Here is a 20,718-nt window from a genome sequence, read left to right as displayed (position 1 = left end):
AACACAGCAGCTACTGCTCACGTTGATGCTGGGATTAAAGGCCTTAATCATGGGCACACGGTGATAGTGTAATATCAGGGTTCGCACAAGGTCCTTGAAGTGCTTGATTTTTTGGAGAGAAGAAAAGTCAAGGCCTGGAATCCCTTGAAAACAGCAATTTTTTTACAAGGTGCTTAAAAAGTCCTTGCAATTCAAATCAACCATTCGCATTGAATGTTTTGTTCATCCATGATCAAATTGTTCTGAAACAAGAAATCATTTAAAAAGATAAATCCATGAAAATGCGTTTTGTTTTTTGGCCAATCTGTTTCTGAGTCTACGCATGTAATTCTCATATTGTTCTTTCGTGTGGTGAAGTATTTTATTTGTTTGCCATAGGCCTACTGCACTTTGGTATGTGTTCTTATTGGATTAAACCTGATGCCTTTAGTGCGCCTATGAATAGACTGTGTTGTCTTTTTTATGTTGGGCATTGGGGGGTGCGTCAGCTAGGTTGGGAGGTGACGGGGGATGCATGGCCAAAAAAGTTTGGGAACCGCTGCTCTAGCTTGATCTAGCTGGCAAGCAGGCTAAGAAGATGCTTAAAAAACAGCATTTAAAAGTGAATTGTATCCTTCGAGTGACATCCTTGTAAATGAAAAAAATAGTGCTTGGAAAACGACTTACAAGTCCTTGAATTTCATTTGGCAATATCTGGGAACCCGGTAATATCTTTATGGGTGAAAACAGTTTACACACGGACACTGCCATGTCATCTGGTGTCTCCAGTGATCCGTCCAGAGTCTCTAGACATCGTCAGCGGGACTCTACAGGCCGATGCACTGCTCTGTCCTGGAGATCAAACCTGTAACCTTCCCGTTACTCGTCTGTTCCTCTAACTTCCAGGCCTCCCCCTCCCCCCAAGTCAAATAGTCATCATTTCAACTTCTGTTCTGTTCTTACTTCATGATTCCCTACTTCCTATTTGTGACTGGATGAACTAGTCAGAGATACGGGGACATAGCCAGATCTTTGCTGGAACAGCACAACCCTATACTTACCTATGTGATTGTACGTAAACAAGATGACTGTTTGACTCTACCTGCAAGCAAGATATTGTATTGGGACTCCATGAGGTAATTTCAGTCAATAATTACATTACTATTTGTTCTTGGAAAAAGGCAATATTGGATTCAAATTTCGAGAAAAGTTATGGTGGCTGTTTTTCTAGACGATTCTATCATACCTGCATATATACTACTATATACTATATACTATATAAATATACCCAGTGGCTATAAAAACAAATTGCCTCCTTCATACTTCTGAAAGGAAACCAGAGGCAATTTGGCCCAAATAGATATTATTTGTAAATTTACATAAATATTTCTTATCACTTTAGATTAATGTTATGCTTTAAAATGTCTGGAATTTCCTTTTGTCTGAATAGAGTACTTGGTGTACATTAGATTAATTAATTAAACTAGAAATGTTGTTACACCAGAATATCTGGAGATGGTCAAGTATATATATATTTAAAACTACTGTAAGGAATGACTAATAATTCTGGGGAATAATTTGTTTTGCACATCATCAAAATGTAAGGATCTTGTTCTTTTAGTTTTTACATCTGAATAGGCCTACTGTACATATTACTGGGTTCAGTGGCCAGATATTGTTAAAACTTTCATTCTCTATATTAATGAAACTTGAGTTACCTATCCCTTTACTATGACCTTTTGTCAATGTAAGAATATACACTGAAAAAGTTACTTGCAGATGTTAAATTCTTGAACAAAACACTGAAATATATGGTGTGCTTTTCACAACTTTCTTATCCCACTTAAAATGCAGATCTCAAAATATTCAAAACAAATGCCAATTTAGAAAGATTTACAATTTCATTATAATCCTTGTCAATCAATTTGAACATTTAAAGAAAATTATGTCTCCAATGACATGTTTTAATGACGTCACGTGCACGCGAGCTCCCACACATGCGCATAAATGTTCCCTCACGTGCGCACAGAATAAAGACGATGCCTAATTGCCTCTAGGAATGGAATGTAACACATTTAATTCACAAGTTTTGTGTGAATGTATTCTTGAGGACGTATTTGAACATACCTGACGACCGGTGCTATTGTTATGCAAAGTAGCCAGGTGGGTACTTGGCGAGTTGGCGCACGAGTCGAGTGCAGCGTGTTCTTGTGTGCCCGTGCTCCTGTGTGCTCCTGCTCACAGACCTGGTGGAACGGCATGCAACCCCGTCCCATGACCAACCATAGAGAGGGCAGTACTGTATCTACGGAGATAACCTATTGACCTATCTCAAACCTGCCCTCTTGAGCATCAGAGCTTGGAGACTTATTTTCCCTTGGACAACGGAAGTGACAGTTGTGATTGAGGATCACGAAAAGAGGGCGCGGTTGAGATAGGTCAACAGGATTATCTCCATAGATACGGTACTGCCTATCTATGGTTAGCTCCCGCTAATATTTGTATTTTTTGTTGTATGGGAGCCGGCAGCTGGGAGATATCATTCGGGAGTAGTGTTGTTGCGGATAGTGGAATTGTCAGGTCACATACAATATATCCAAAAGCTTAGTGGTTATGGTTTTCCAAAATCGAACCACGGGGGACATTCCCAAAACATGTGCAGGTAGGTGCCAGTGGCCCCCAGAGTGAACAGGGTGCACCGGGAGTCAGCCACAAGACCCATCACAAACTTCACTATGGAGTTGGAGCTGAACTTGGCCACACAATCGTGTGTGTAGAGTGAGTACAGCAGGGGGCTCAGAACACAGCCCTGAGGGGACCCGATGCTCAGGGTGATGGTGTTGGAGGTCTGACCCCCCACCCTGACCGCCTGGGGTCTTTCACTCAGAAAGTCCAGTACCCAGGCGCTCAGGGCGGAGCTCAGACCCAGCTCGATCAGCTTGTCCACCAGTCTGGTGGGGACTATGGTGTTGAACGCTGAGCTGTAGTCAATGAACAACAGTCTCACATAGCCCCCCTTCTGACGGTCAAGGTGAGAGAGGGTGCTGTGCAGTACCTGCTTCAAGAGTAATCAATATGATGCCTATTAAAATTTATATAATTTGAACCTGTGTCATGTGTCTTTTGATGTGAGGACTTTGCTCAGTTTTTTACCAATAAAGTAACTACTAGGGCTGGCATTGGCAGACATACCACCAATGATATACACAGTTTACCAACTCTGAAGACATTTTGCAACACCTCTGAGGCGGAACTTCATAAAATTGTAATGCAGAATAAATCTTCAACCTGCAATCTCGACAACGTTCCCTCAACCTTTTTTAAGAATGTCTTCGATGTCTCTCTGAATAATTTCGAAAAATAATGAATACATCTCTTGAGACTGGAGTTTTTCCCAATGCTTACAAAACTGCTGTTGTAAAACCATTACTGAATAAATCAAATGTCCTAAGCAACTATAGGCCTATTTCCAAATGACCTTTTATGAGTAAATTACTAGAGAAAAATGTTTTTAATCAATTGAATACTTTTTTTAATGAAAATGGTATATTAGAGAAATTCCAGTCTGGTTTTAGATAGGACGGAGACAGCTCTGGTTAAAATAACAAATTATCTCAGGATTAACCCTTTCACTACCACACTACCAAAGGGTTAACCCTTTCACTGCGACAATACAGAAGGTTAACCCTTTCACTGCCACACGACAAAGGGTTAACATTCTGTAGTGTGGTAGTGACAGGGTTAATACTGATGCCGGCAAAGTCTCTTCTTTTGGACTTGAGCGCTGCATTCGACACACTCGATCATAGCATTCTAATAAACCGCTTTAAAAACTGCGTTGGATTATCTGATGTGCACGGAATTGATCTGTCCTATCCATTTGACCAGCGCTTGACATTGTTGTTTCAAATGTTTTTTTTTTACTGTTGTGTCAATAAAGTATCCAATCAATAATTTTTTTTTTAAAGAATTGGTTTTTGAAAATATACACTTTGACTGCTGTTTTGATAGGGTTAGGGTCTTTACTCTTGGCTACAATTGAAAAAGAAACACAACATCACTTAATACGGACTGTATTGATGTATTTGTGCAATGTGAAATAAGGCTTAAGAGGTTAATATAGACCCATTAATGTAGAACTATATACTGAGTTGATTGACACCTCCCATAAGTCTCTACGACAAACAGTTATTTGTGTGTGTGTGTGTTTTTCCCAGTGAAAGTGTAAGAGGCTCATTTATGTGTGACCTCACTGCCAGCCTTAATTGATTCAAATCTTAAGACACACATCCATCCTCAATGCATTTCAATGAGGCGGCGCTTCTCTCAAGAGACAGGCAGTCAAGAGTTTGTACTTAACCTGCACATTGTGGGCCCTTTTGAGGATGATTTGCCCACCGGCACTTTGGATTGAGGCTCAGTGATTAAGTCCTGTTCCACACAGAAATGAAAGAAGACTTTGATTAACTGATGAGTATTTGTGGAAGAGAGTTGAACGAAGGTGGAATGGTCTGCAGATAAATTGTTTGATGTGTAAAGGACGACATCTAGTGGACAAGACTTATAACACACTCCACAAGTAATGAGACTATCAAGGTTGATATTGTATGACATTGTATTCTAGTTTCAAACCTGCTGCAGGGACCCAATTTTCCAGTTATGAATATATATATATATATGTCTCTTCTAAAACTGCATAGAACACCTTAAATTGAAAGGACCATTTCTGAAGTGTGGACCCTGCTTTAATAAAGCACTTCAAAATGTTTTCTTGAAACAAGTTATGATTTACTACCACTGGCAGCCCACCCCACCCCTTGGATCCCTTTTTTTTTTTTGATCCACTTTTTCTCCCATTTTTCTATATTTTCTCCCATCCCAATTTCGTATCATCCAATTCAACCCTCCCCTGTCACGAACGCTGTTTCTTGCCTCCCACAAGCCGGCTGCAATGTGGACTAAGTCATACATAGCACAAGTCCCCTCCGGTACTTGAGGTAACAGCAGTCGCATCTTTTCACCTGCGCAGCTCGATCTCTCAGAGTGTCGAGGAGTAACGCGTGGGAGGCTCACGCTGCCCCCGACACTTCCTGATTCTACTGCGCAGGCGCACCAACCGACTTGTAGGAGTCGCTTGTTCACAACGTTCGATCCCCACCCTTCAGTTTTCCCTCCCCGTAATACGGCCAATGTGTATTACTGCGGACGACCAGCTAAACTGAAAACAATGTGGAGAGCTGGATACCCCTTGGATCCTTTATTGTCCTGCATGAAAGGTGGCAACCCTGAGTGTTCTTGCCATCAGTTTCTATGCAGGCGAAATACAATAGGAACGGTGTCACTCTCCTACGCTACGCTCGGAGGGAGGTTACTGCAGGCGGAAGACGGCCGCTGCTGCTGGAGCTGGACCGAGTCATGTGAGACAAGCCGGCAGCAGCGCGGCGCACGGAGCCGGGGAGAAACCACCGCCTCGCCCCGCTGGCGCTTCACAGCGTGTCTCAGGCAAGAGTGTAAAGGGGGGCGTAATAGCATAGGTCAGTGGCCAATCAGAGGAACCCGGAAACACAACTGCGTTGGGTAAAGCATACACGCGTCCAGGAGCACTCACACAAGGGTACTACGACTATGCTTGCACCTCATGGTACCAAAGCACCTCAAAGGCGCTAAAAACTAAATTACAAACATCTCAAAATAAACTGGTCAGACTACTGCTTGACCTTACTCCTAGAACCCACCTCACCCCTGCCCACTTTGACAACCTAGGATGGCTTAGAGTAGACGACAGAGTACAGCAACTTGTAATGGGCCTGGTCTACAAGATACACTACACGACCAAGGTACCCATGTACATGTCAAAATACTTCCCAAAGGTCAGTGAATACCACGAATACCACAACACCAGAGGGAGCTCCACAAATCATGTTAAACCCAGATTCGGCTCAAACAAGGGACTAAACATGTTTCACAATTATGCCACATCAATGTGGAACGCCCTACCCAAAGCTGTAAAGGAATGTGAATCCCTACCCACATTCAAAACCGCTCTTAAAGAGCACCTACGGGAGGCTGCAATTCGAAACTGGCCACCGTAAATGTCCAAACCCCCCACCCCCTCCTAATAGACAGTCTCCTCCCCACCACATGTATATATACTCTCCCCGCCGTATGTATATTTCTCTCCCACCCACCCCCTCCAAATGTACAGTCTCCTCCCCACAGTATGTATATTTCTCTCCCACCCACCCACCCCCTCCTAATGTACAGTCCCCTCCCCATCATATGTATATACTCTGTCAGGATCTATGAGTAACAGTACTGTATATTTGAATACCGTTTATGCCACAAATGTATCAGTACTAAATACCTGTATGTCCCTATGCCATAAATGGCATGTATGTTGTGTATGTCATAAATGTCAATATGAATTGAAAATGGGGGACCCCGATGTAAACAAGACAAACGTCTTTCTCTGGTCTGCATCCCCTTAACAAATGTGTGTATTGAGCCGTACTGTATTGTACCCATTCTGCAATCTGTTAAATAAAGTTGACATTCTTCATTCATTCAGAGAGAGCCCCCCCCTCATCCGCATGCGCAGTAGTGCAAAACAAGGTACACGCCCCGACGCCCAGCAGCGTCGCGAACGCGGAACTGGAAATCGGTAATCGCCCAGCAGCGTGATTACCAAAGGTAGCCGCATTTCTGGCAGACGTTTCTGGTCATGTGACATGTGCGCCCAATAGCGTGACGACTCGAGCTGTGTCTTTGTCCCATTTCCACGTCAAACAGCCTGCAAACTACCTGGCGTTCTATCGCCATGCTCTAAGACAAACTCTAACCTTAACCAACTTCGAAGATTGCCTAAGCTTAACCAGTGTAGAAACTGGCGTCGGCCAATCAGAGAGCGTCTGCCAGAAATGCGGCTACGGAAAGTATAGACGGAACTGGAAATCGGTTGGTAAAAGTATAGACGCCGCCCAACACAGTGAAACCGAGTTTGCGCGCGGCTGCTGCACAGTATTTCCGGACCCCTACGAGCCAGGTGAGCTGCGTTGTGTTACTCTCCGTCTGATAAACGCTTATAAAAGTTGTAATTCGTGTTTTAAACGTTATCTACTTGTTGCTACATGTTCCGTAAAATATTCCACTCATCCTGTGTGTACATTCTGTTCGGATCCAAGATCACTAACCCACCTTTGTGTTAGTTTAGTCTCGGAGAAAGTAGCCTAATGCTAACGAGACCGCCTGTTTGCTAGCTCCTTGCTAGCTTACATAGCTCCTGTATAGCTAGCTAGCTTGCTACTAGCTGTTGGATATTACTAGCTAGCCTGCTACTAGCTGTTGGATATTACTAGCTGTTGGATATTACTAGCTAGCCTGCTACTAGCTGTTGGATATTACCAGCCAGCTTGCTACTAGCTATTGTCTATTACTAGCTTGCTAGTAAAAGCCCTCGGCTTTGAACTCGGCAGAATCTGCAGCTGGCTTTGATAAACCCTCAGGGTTAGTGCCCTCAGGGTAAAGATACAAGGCTTTTTATATCAGGGCATCTGCCCTGCGACCCTGTCTCTTATGAGATAAATTACTGACCCTCGAGCCGTAGCCAATAACGGCTGATCCTATCAACAAGAGCCTAAGGGTTTAGACATAGTAACAAAATAACTGCAGGAATCAATACATCGGTTTTAATTGTCAGTAACATTATACTTTTTTTTACTGACTGTTAGTACAGGTATATGGGTAAAAAAGGCAGACAAGGTAGATGTCAGCATTGATTGATTGATTGAACATTTTATTAACAGATTGCAGAATGGGTACAGTACAGCTCAATACACACAATTGTCAAGGCGAAAGTCTTTCTCTGGTCTGCATCCCCTTAACAATTGTATGTATTGAGCTGTACTGTACTGTACCCATTCTGCAATCTGTTAATAAACTTTTCAATCAATCAAAGTCTCCCATTTTCAATTCATATTATGACATACAGATAGACAGTACTGCTACATCTATACATTTATGACACACCAGATTTACAAATACAGTACTGTTTGTGATACAAAAAGAGTAAGAAAGAGTATATACATTTGAGGGGGAAGAAACTGTACATTGGAGGAGGTTAGGTGGGGGGGGGGGGACTGTACATTGGAGGGGGTTGGGTAGGTGGGGGGGGGGACTGTACATTGGAGGGGGTTAGGTGGGGGGGGGGGGGACTGTACATTGGAGGGGGTTGAGGTTTTGAAGGTGGGTAGATTCACATTCCTTCACAGCTGTGGGTAGGGCGTTCCACATTGTTGTTGCATAGTTGCAAAACGTGTTTAGTGCCTTGTTTGAGCCGAATCTGGGTTTAACATGATTTGTGGAGCTACCTCTTGTGTTGTGTTTGTGGTATTCACTGACCTTTGGGAAGTATTTTGACATGTACATAGTCGCTGATAACAAACTTCCATTGCACCTGGGTAAAACGGAATCCATTCTCTTTGGATCAAATTGCAAACTCAGCAAGGCCAATGTCTTATCTGTTACAGTGGTAGGGATGGGTATCTTTAGGATTTTATCGATACTACTACTCTTATCGATACTGCTTAACGGTTCAGGAATTTATCGATACTCTTATCGGTTCTTTTTGAGTATTTTGCACACACAAAAAAATTATTAAGAACATAATCGACATTGCTTTATTATTCTTTTATATAACTATATTAGATATTACTGCACATGGCAACTTTTTGATCAATTAATACAAGCAGTCAGATAAATTAACTATTTTGGGACTTTTTATTTTATTTACAAAGTACTTGAATCAGAATGTCCCACCCAATACCCAGCTGTTAAAAACGGTTCAATACTCCATTTTATTAGTAGAGGCTGTGACACTATTTCACCCTATCCTCTGTCATCCTTCCTCTAGCTGCTAGGGTGAAGGAACTTTGGGCTTGGCTGAGACCGGTGGTGGTAGAGGGAGGAGGGGTGGGCTGGGACATGGTGGCTGCAGCCTCAGCCTGACAATCTATAAAAAGTTGTCATCTTTCAAATATATTTGTAGCTAAACAATTAGCTAAGCAATTATATTTTATTTATTAGCCTATTCGTAATAATTCATTATTAGCCTAGCTAACTCCGTATCTTGGCTTACCTGCAGTGGATGCAGATGGAACACTGTGAGCAAAGCAGTCAAAAACGGTGCATTTCTGCACACTAATATTATGTTTTGCCAACAGATGTTTTGATAAATTGCTCGTTTTGCCACCCTTACTGCCAAATGTTTTGTTGCACTTGTGGCAACGTGCGTTGTCGGCATCGACTCTCGTAAAGTATACCCATACTTTCGAGCGCTTCGCTCTCTCCGCCATGACGAGCGCATGCAGATCTGTCTGTGTGCTGCGCGCTTCAGCAGCACGGAGCCACGGACAGGCACCTCCCTTAAGTACCCGTATGTGTGAGTGTGAGCGGCTCGCGACGAGTGTGTGTAATAATGGCTCGCTGCGCCTCGCTTCTCGTACAGAGAGAGGAGAGATAGTTTGCAACGTTTAAATTCCTCGAAAAAAACCTTATAATAATAATAATTTCTAGAGTATCGATAGCAGTACCGATAACGTTGGAGCTTATCAATACTCAGTTTTTTTTCTAATTTTGTACCGCCATTTAGAACCGGGGTCCGGGGTAGGGCTGCACGATTTTGGGAAATAATCTAATTGCGATTTTTCTGACAGATATTGCGATTACATTTGCGATTATAATTTTTTTAAGCAGCCCCACAGAGGTTTATTGTCAAATGCGGCTTGCATCTGGCCTACGCGGTGGGTCTTTTCGGGACACAGAGTCTGAAAATGTTTCTTTTTACCTGGGAATCAATACCGGTACGGTACCCAACGGTACTTTTTTTTCTGTACTTCACTCTCCCTCTCTGAAGTAAACTTCACAACACACAATCTAAAACCCCTTACCTCCCTCTCCCAAACTGTTCCTACAACAATTTTTTTTATGTTGCATGATCATGTATATTTATTTTGTATTTTTTTTGTTTAAATATCAACATTATCTGGCAATCCTCAGTAAATACTATCAAACTCCTGATGTCAGACCAGATATGAGACGCGTGCACACACACACAGAAAAGGAGAATACTTCAGCTAATGAAGTTAAATGTTTATTATCATCAACTATCCAGTTTGTTTTTATAGTGCAATGTTTTTCTACTTTTCTACATTAATTGAACCAGTAGACTAGAGAGATGCCCCCCCCGAGCCCCGCTCCCCCCCACCCTTTCCTTACTCAGCTCAGATGTTTTCTCTGTCTTGAGCAGGGTTAGCTAGGAACAGCTTTCTCAAGCTTCGCACCTTGGGCATGGAATGGGCTACAGGACCATTATCCACTTAGACACCCCGGTCTCTCTTGGTGAATTTAAATCTGTATTACATAACTTCCTACAAGAAGAATGTTGCTGCTTTCTGTAGTCGGGTCCCAACTGCAAAATTACTGTATTACCCTGTATTATACACTTTTACTATCATGTAGACTATTCTGCTTTGTGTTTTTGTGTTTACATGTGATGTATTGTATATTGTATATACATACACATTTATTATGTTCTTGTGTGATGTATCGCACATTTTATTGCTGTGTGATGTATTGCAAATGTTATTGCTGTCATCTTGGCCAGGTATCCCTTGCAAAGGAGATCTTGTATCTCAATGGGACTTCCTGGCTAAAAAAAAAAACCCTTTTTTTCTTTCTTTTTTTTTCTTTAATTGCAGGCTTGGCGATTTGATAATTGCATCATTCCAAATAGGGATTTCGATTAAAAAACGATTAATCGTGCAGCCCTAGTCCGGGGGGCATCCCTATACAGTGGGTGACAATATTGTCACAAGGAAAGATGAAATTACCTACCTGGGTTCCATCCTAGAGGCAAATCTTTCCTGTGACAAAATGGCAACCAACGAACACGATTTTTGTACAGGATCTCCTCTCTGGTAAATAAGAATACCTTGAAGACTAACAGGAGCACTCATTCAAGGTTTCTACGACTATGCTTGCACGTCCTCATGGTACCAAAGCACCTCAAAGACTCTAAAAACAAGGCTCCAAACATCACAAAACAAACTGGTCAGGCTACTGCTTGGCCTTACTCTTAAAAACCCACCTTACCCCTGCCCATTTCGACAATCTAGGACGGCTTAGATTCGACGACAGAGTACAGCAACTTGCAATCGGCCTGGTTTACAAGATACACTACACCACAAAGATACCCATGTACATTTTTACATTTAGTCATTTAGCTGACGCTTTTATCCAAAGCGACTTACAAGTTTTGTACTACAAGACAGCAGGAAGGGTACAACTCTATCAGCTGAGTAACAAGGTCAGTGAAGTTCATGACCACAACACCAGAGGGAGTTCCACAAATCACGCCCAACCCAGATTTGGCTCAAACAAGGGACTAAACACGTTTCGCAACTATGCCACCACAATAATGTGGAACGCCCTACCCACAGCCGTAAAATAATGCGAATCCCTACCCTCCTTCAAAACCACTCTCAAAGAGCACCTACGTGTGTCTGCAATTAGAAACGGGCCATGGAAAATGAAAAAAAAAACTCCCCCACCCAACCAATGTTCCCTCTAAGGTGCGCCTGTGCGCGCGCACATCTGTCGCGCACAGAAACGTTTGTGTAAAAAAATAAAAGATGTTTCTTAAAAAACAGCAGTCAGCTTGGATGCACGTACATCAGTCTTCTCTCATACAGCTTCTCTCCTTGTTGACAAACGCGCACACACGACAAACGCGCACACACGCTGCTGGGGCATTGCCCCCCTCCCCCTCCCCTCCCGGACCTGTCTTGTCAACACAAAATCCTCTCACTCGCTCCCAAGTGCAGAGCCTCGACAGCTCTCCTTTCAACATCACTGAATCATTAAACAAAAATGGCCCAGTAAACGATTGAATTTAGTTTAATACATGAGGCGTTGTCTTGTTATCTAGCTGGCTATCTACGGATGGCTCATTATATCAACAACTGATATGTTGCAGGCTTGCAGCTGTTGGCTAGCTGTTGGCTAGCTAGCTATCGTTCTTAGTTGGCTAACGTTAGCTACCTAGCTACTAGCTAGCTAATACTGGCTGGCGCTACCTATTAATTCGCAATGGAATGGCTAGCTAACTAACTGTACAAATCTATGTGATTTGGCTGAGACCGTATTTTGTACGGTTGGCTGGATTGGGGGTGGCCAGCTGGCTGGCAGTTCGTGGTGCAGTAGCTGGCTGGCTAATGTTGGCCAATATAGCTGTAACTGAATGCCAATGATGCTAGCCCTATGTGGTCTTATGAGTTTCAGTTCATAGGAAAATACTTTGACTATAATGGTCAGAAGAAACTCTTTCTTAACACTTTGATTACCAGCCATGCAGTGCGCCTTACCGCCCAGGGTTTCCGTTGTCCGGTAATTACAGTTTTTTTACCGGGGGAAATCTGTTGAAGTCCGACATATTTAAATATCTCCAGTCATAATGTCCTGTGAAAATAATTCCCTCTAAGCACAATTTGAAATAGTTACATTTGTTTCATTGTTGCTTCACCAAGCAGGTCTAATAATGACAACGATGTGTCAGCGGGAGCTTGATGTTGGATTTGCGAGAAGCATGTGCCCGCACAGTGCAATACTCCAATTCAGCCATTGGCAATTCAGCTGTTGGGTGGGTGGCGCCGCTGAGCGGTCCCCAGACCGGACCTGAAAGCACCGCTGGCTTTGCGGCTCTGCAGCTGCACACCACTGGGACTCGTCCATTGCCTCGCTGGGAGGCGGAGACCGGCATTGGTTTCAGCGATCACGCAACGTTGAACCCCATGATATTGCCGTCTCTCCCTGCCAAATTTCTCAGTTCTTCGCTTGATATAATTAATACAAATGTCCAATATAACGGAATTCGTTAGCTCATATAAATGTGATTATAACAGACTGCTGTTTATTAATGTCGGGCCGACTGCCAACAGACACCTATTTGTTTTCAAGTCTGCAGCAGCATGGAGTCTCGAGGGACCTTTTTTATTTGGAATATATTAATGACTGTATATACGCAAAAGTAGCCTAGTTTTAAGTTAAAATATTATAAATCTACATGCCTTGAGGATGTCATTCTTTATATAGCCTAGGGCTGGGCGATATGGAAAAAAATCATATCGCGATAACGATATGATAATTTTATTTTATTTCTCGATATCGATAATTATCGAATTGTTATAAGTATAATTTTTTTTTTTTTTTTTTTTTTTTAACAACAGATGTATGTTTATTTTGCAGCAATTCTTTGTCATTGCCGCCATCTTTAGTGTTACATCCCCTCACACTCCAGTTCTCAGGCTGCAGCTGGTTTAAAAGCTAAAGTAAACCGGCTTCTCTGCTGGCTGTGGCTCCAGAGGAGTTGAACAGTTCTGGCTCTGCTAGTTTATTTTCGATCTTTTGGCGCTTTTTTGGTGAACAAACCACCAACTTTTTTGGTGCACTGTGACTCGTGACTGGAGTCTAGTTCTGCTAGCACACATAGCCTACTGTGTACAGACGGTTTCAAAATGTATTTTAAATTAGAAAGCAAACAAAATAAATGGACAAGAGAAAAAGAAATCTGAATTTGGTCAGTATTGTCATTTGGACAAGCAAAGCCATTACTTTAAGTTGCAGGCAAGAAAGACAAGTCTGTCCACTGTCTCTGGTTTTAAAACTGCCCTGTTGCAGGTAAAAAAAATAAAAAACGATTTTTCGATTTTTTTTTTTTTGATATTCGATATCGATTATTAAAATATATCGCGATATTTATCGTTATATCGCCCAGCCCTAATATAGCCTACCTATCAATTGTTTTTAAGCTCAATAAACTCTGACCGGAATTGATCCCATTTGTCCGGTAGATTGAAATCTTGCAGGACACGGAGACCGGCAAAAAAAAAATCTAACGGAAACCCTGTTACCGCCGTTGAATGCCACCACCCACTTCAATGATAGCGTTGTGAACGCATAATCTATGTTTTAGATTATGGCTATGTGTCTAATCTGGCCGTCGCTTATCAATGACTTGTTTGCAGTCAACATTGTCGAAACGGATTGTTTTTTAATCGGTTCATTTCCGTTTGATACCATTTTGAAAAGCCGTCGTTTTCTTGAAAGTTTCAGGAAAATATAAAGATGCTGTGATAAACGGCATTTACTGGAATATTCTGGACTACACAAAAAACTTTGTAATTTTTCGGCCTATTTATGAATAGTTTTCAAATAAATGCTAGATTATCGATAGTATATGTGCAGTTACACAGGGAGAGACGATAGGGGGCGGTATTTTCCCAATGGAGCTCAGAGAGAGGTTGCTGCACTAACGGGAGGCTAGAATGATGAAATATGAGAATAAATAAAAAAAAAAACAAACAAACGCTATATAGCGTTGTTGGCATTCAACGGGCGGCATGAACTAACGACTTATAGCGTCGTTGCCACTCAAAGTGTTAAACAGTACTGTATATCTTGTATGTCATAAATGTCTGGATGTAACAGTACTGTTTATCTGTATGTCAAATGTCACTATGAATTGAAAATGGGGGACCCTGATGTAAACAAGACGAAAGTCTTTCTCTGGTCTGCATCCCCTTAACAATTGTGTGTATTGAGCTGTACTGTATTGTACCCATTCTGCAATCTGTTAATACAATTTTCAATCAATCAAGATATCTGTGTTTAGAATCCAACGGTTGAGGTAGGGCTGGGCGATATAACGATAACGCTAAATTTAGTCTGGCTAGTGTGATTGTTATTACAGGGCTCTACAGTGTGACCATATTGCTCGCATATGCCCCTAAAAATGTGTGTGCGAACATGAAAAATCAATTACTCGCACGGCGTGCGAGTGCAGATTACAGCCTCATTCGTTCTTTTTTTTTCTCCGCTGCGAGAATCGTTAAAAAACTACAAGTCCCACAGTTCACAGCCGCATAAACGTTCCAATCACAGTAGAGTTTCCTGTGGTCACGCGACTGGAAACTGAAAGTAATGATCAGCGTCACTGTCTGAGTCAGACAATACAGCCATGTCGAAGCCCATTAATTTTTATTTTGCGCGAAAGATACCGGAGAATGAGAAGTCAGGCGAGGCAGCTCATGTTACAGAGGTGATAGTTAACGTTAACCAAGATACAGACGCTAGCCAGCATGCTAGCGAAGTTGGCCAAGCTAGCGAGGCTACCCCCACTACTACCCCCACTGTAGCACCCAATGTAGCCACTGTAGCTAGCGAAGCTACACCCACTGGAGCCCGAGGGAAGACATACAAATTTAACGTGAATTGGCAAAAAAAATTCCCATGGCTAAAGTTCGAAAACAATGTCATGTTTTGTAAATATTGCAAAGTAGGATCGATGCATTGTTACACCCCTACAACTGGCCCACTGTGTGTGTGTACTAGTGTTGTCAAAAATATCGAAGTATCGATACATATCGATACTGAATATTTAAAACGGCTTCGATACTCATTTCCCGAAATACCGATACTTTCTGCAGTATCGGTACCAGCTGGCGAGTGTTCTACAGCAAGTTGTTGACGCGCTGTTCCGCCTGCTCCGAGTCCAGCCCTCCCCCTCACAGAGAAGTCTTCAGTTTGTATTTGTAAACAAGAGCTTTTAGCTGAAAATGATGGCAAATGCAGAGCCTCCGCAACTTGTGCTTGTGGATAAAGAAAACAGCAGAAGTGCTGTTTGGAGGTACTTCGGGTTTGAAGTAAACAACGAAGGACAAGCTAAAGCTTCCCCAATGCTATTTGCAAGCGGTGTTAGAGCAGTGCCAGCGCGGATCTCCATAAAGAAATTAAAGAGGTTCGTGACAGCTGCTCTTTCAACGTCACTGTGACTGAAGCATTAAACCATTAAACTTAAAGAGAAGACGGAGGTCTCTGTGTGCCCAGTTGAGGTCTGGCACCCTGCCATTGGCTGTGGAAGTGGGTAGATTCCAGGGTAAACCTGAGGAGGAGCGGCTGTGTGTTCTGTGTGATCTGGGAGTGGTGGAGGATGAATATCATTTTGTTTTTTATTGCCCTTTGTACACCACTTTGAGGAGGGCTTTATTTGAAAAAAATCAAATTGCAAACCCAGATTTGTTTTGGCAGTCTGAGAGCTGTATGTTGAGTTTTTTTTTTGTGGAGGACATCTTCGGTTTTGCAGGATTTTTGGAGAAGGCATGGCACCTGAGACAAAACACACTGTATCCTATATAATTGTATTTGAATTCACCTTGTTTTTCTGTTTTTCTGTTTATTTACATTGAGTACAGCTTGTGTTATATTACGTTTTATTGTATTTTCTTGTATTTTTCTTTTTTTATGGCCATCTTGGTCTATGTCATTTGTTAAGTAATTGGTAAAGTATATTATTATATACTTATTGTTATGTGTCTTGTAAGCCCATATGGGCTGGGCATACATCTGTATGTAAGACACGAAAATAAAAAATATCAAATCAAATCAAACTCTAGTTTAATACATGATACGTTGTCTACTGATGGCGCATAATATCAACAGCTGATTCGTTGTAACGTTACAGCTACCAGCTAACGTTAGGTACTGCTAGCAGTTAGCTCCCTTAGCTTAGCTGGCCACCGTTATAATTACTGCATGGAAACGGAGTAACGTTAACGTGTAAACGTTATGTCGAGGTCATACAATACTACAGTCGACATAAGGTTAACGTTACCCGTTTCCATCAAGTGTTTAAAGGTGCTATGCATTATAAGTGTCATTTTTCAGTCTCTAGCATTGTATTATAGTAATAAGAGTTCGTATCAATGTGTTTTTGGGCCTAAATACTATATTGGCGAATTCCTCAGCTACAGCCCATCCCCTCTTTGCCTCTAGTAAATCAGGTCATGTTGATTTGACGACCTGGTGCACGTCACAGGGCGCTGTTTATAGCGCACAGTGATGTGATTGGCTCTGTGGTTTTAGTAATGCCCGCCTCCATTCTTGCTACCTGCAGGGTGGAAGGCTTGTCCAGAAGATCACTAATCAGCTGAAGCCTGATGCGGTTCCCTCGGTCTTCGACAGACAGACCGGCGTTAGCTCTCGGGACTCGGGAGCGATCGCTAGCTACTTAGCACCAGCCGGGGCCGGCGTTAGCAACCGGGAGCGTCGTTGAGCATTCAGCCTGCTGGCTACCTAGATCCACTTCAACCAGCGTCGCGGAGCATTCAGCCTGCTGGCTACACAGCTTGTCGGTGTGCTAATAGCCTCTGCAAGCTAACGGTAGCTGGCTCCAGGCTATTAGCACATCGACAAGCTGCTGGAGCTCCCGACGCTCGGCTGGTTGAAGTGGATCTAGGTAGCCAGCAGGCTGAATGCTCCGCGACGCTCCCGGTTGCTATCATGTGCAGGTCCTCTTCTCAGACCTGTGTGGCAAAGCACTGCACACGCATCATGCAAGCTACACATCGCTGCATGTTGATCAATGGTGGCCCACTCGGTGCATCACAGTGGGCTACTATTGTGCTAACAACAACCGCGGTGTCCGGCTTGTCGGCCGGCATGAGTGCTCGATTTGGGGTGGTTCTCTCCTCCTTGTGTGCCCCTGTTCTCGCGGGTGTCCTGCCGGGGAGCTTGTGGACGCGACAACAGCGGCGGCCGTAGCGTTAGTTAGCTCATAGCTATTGTGTACCACTAGCGTTACGGCGGGCTCGAGCACCCTACGGCTGCCGCCGTTGTCGCGTCCATGGGCTCCCCGGCAGGGTACCCGTGGGGACGGGGGTGTACAGAGAGGAGAGAACCATTTTGTGTCGGGCGTGCATGCCGGCCAGCGAGCCGGACGTCGGGATATGTTGTTAGCACAATAGCTACCAAGCTAAGCTATGTTAGCTTCTAACGGTGTATACACAATATGTACAACGACACAATGATTTACATTATTACAAATATGGTAACGTGGTTGTGGCTTTTACAAATAGTGGTAACATATATATAGATAGACAGTACTGCTACATCTCTATATTTATGACATACCATATTTGTATGTAACCTGAAACCTAATCTCTGACGGGGAGATGGGCGGAGCTATTTGGTGGGTGGCTGTCACTCAAAGCATTCTGCTAGTATGGTTGGAGCCAAGCCAATAATAGCCTGCTTTCATGAGGCTGAAAAATGCTGGTTTTGAGTACAAGATTAGAAATATAAAACAATGATTATTTTTGGAATAAAAATTACAGATGTGTTACATAGACTCACAGGAAGTGTGTAAAGTTGCCCAAATAGTGCTAGGAATAGCAGTGCATAACCCCTTTAAATAGCAGCAATCTTGTTGAAAATGTAACGTTACTAAAATGCTCCGAGCATAGCCTCTCTCTCTCTGTCTGTCTCTCTCTCTCTCTATCTACCGCTACCTCTCTCTCTCTCTCTCTCTCTCTCTCTCTCTCTATCTACCGATACCTCTCTCTCTCGCTTGCTCTCGTTATCTTTAAATAAAAATCGAAACTGTTACTAACTGTTCAGTTTGTGAGGTACATGCAACACAGATTACAGTGTTTACATCTGTCTGCTTGAGAAAATACCATGTTCTGCATTTGCAATAAAAATGATTGAAGTGAGATGAACAGGTATTTTGGTGTGATCTAAAGATAAACAAAGGGTTTTAAAAGTGTTATATTTATCTTCTCTTATAGTACCAGACTCGAAGCTGAGGAGAATCAACCAGCAACAAAAGCTACATTTGTTTATAAAAAAAAAAAAAAAAAAGTATATATATATATATATATATATATATATATATATATATTTTGGGTATCGAAATGGTATCGAAGTATCGATACTTTTCAAGGTATCGTATCGAAGTCGAAATTCCAGTATCGTGACAACACTAGTGTGTACAGCTAACTTGGCTATCGTTATCAACCGCAGAGGTGGGCAATAGGGTCCAGCTGCAGCGCCGGACGGCCAGAGTGCAAGCGGTGTGGCAATAGGGTCCAGCTGCAGCACCGGACGGCCAGAGTGCAAGCGGTGTGACGTCGTAATTGGCAGAATCGACTGTCAATCAATGGTCTACCTGACACGCAAACTCATAAACAATGTTTCTGTACTGGAGGTGTACAGTATTTCAATAGGCAACCCTGAAAGGATAATTTTTCTAGAAGAGCAACACTAGCTCCCCCCTCTACTGATGGCCCTGGTTGTAAAGCCAGTGTCTCCTTTTTGTTCAATGTCACTGCCTTTCTTATTAGGCCTAGTTGTTGGCTACAACTTTGCCACAGTAGGCATTAATCACTTAATTAATAGTACAAATGTCTGTGTCCCATTCCCGTTTGCACATGCAGATGATACACACACACGCACACAGTGGGCCAGTAAGGCTGAGCCCGAACGTTCGAACGTTCGTTCGTTAAGCTGACATTCGGACTTTAATTAATGGGTTCGAACGTTCGGTGAAAAAAAATAAAGCAGACGCAACGACGGTGAGGCGATGTGAAGCGGCGCGTCCCCCGAGTCGCTCGGCTCAACCAGAGCTCTAGTCTCAACCAATGCAATAGAACAATTTTGATTGAATGACAGGCGATTCTGCCAATTACGTCACACCGCTTGCACCCGCCTCTGCTGTTACCACCAATCGGCAAGCGTTTATTCTTTTTTTACTTCCGGCAATGCCGCCATTGATCTGCTTGAGAGAAGCATTAACGTAGCGTTAGCTCCCCGCCGAGGAAGTAAAAGTCGTAACAAGGTTTCCATAGGTGAACCTGCGGAAGGATCATTAATGAATACCAGCCTTTTTCGGCCACGGAGCGCGAGCTTCATGGCGGGAGGTGGTTGCGTTGGAAACAACTCTGGCCGAGGCGGGACCCCCGCGCCGGTGTCTCTCTGCCGTCCCCCGTTCCGAGGTGACGGTGGAAGGAGCCGAGGCGCGCGCCTCTCTCCTTCCCGTCGACCAAGAGTGAATACCTGTTATTGAACATGTAACACTAACTATATAACGTTAATGCCACAAAACGAATGCCTTTGTTTATCTAGCCCCTTACGTTTATCTAGCCCCTTACCTTAGGAACTTTGATGCAGTACTCAGTAGCTTGTTTATTTTCTTCTGAGTGCTTTGTTTAATTACATGTTAACATGAACAGCCACCACTGTAAACATGTTTTTTCACCAATAGATTATGCAATGCCGCCCTCCGTAGGATCTATAATACAAAAAAAATAAAAAAAATATATAAAAAAAATAAAAAAATTATATAAAAAAATCTTTTTATTAAAAAATTTACAAAAAACTAACGTTCGAACGTTCGTTCGATAAACCCTGGCGAACGTTCGAACCCTAAAAACAGGGTTCGGGCTCAGCCTTATGGGCCAGTGACTTTGGTGGTATGTGCTATTGCACAGATGTGTGTCCCGTTCCCGTTTGCACATGCACGCACAGTACAAATATACATTTATTTTTGAAAACAAAAATAAACTCTGTTACTTGAAATATTTTCACTGTGCTCCTAAATATTTTTGGGTGCTCCTAAATTTCTTTGGGGGCTCCTAATTTTTTTCACCTATGGAAACCTTGTTACGACTTTTACTTCCTCGGCGGGGAGCTAACGCTACGTTAATGCTTCTCTCAAGCAGATCAATGGCGGCATTGCCGGAAGTAAAAAAAGAATAAACGCTTGCCGATTGGTGCTAAGAACAGCAGGGCGGGTGCAAGCGTTGTGACGTAATTGGCAGACTCTACTGTCAATCAAAATTATTCTGTTTT

The sequence above is a fragment of the Notolepis coatsorum genome (assembly GCF_963971535.1).
Source record: "Notolepis coatsorum genome assembly, chromosome: 11".
Taxonomy (NCBI): Eukaryota; Metazoa; Chordata; class Actinopteri; order Aulopiformes; family Paralepididae; genus Notolepis; species Notolepis coatsorum.
The sequence above is the reverse complement of the archived record's forward strand: the minus strand, read 5'-3'. Positions refer to the sequence as shown.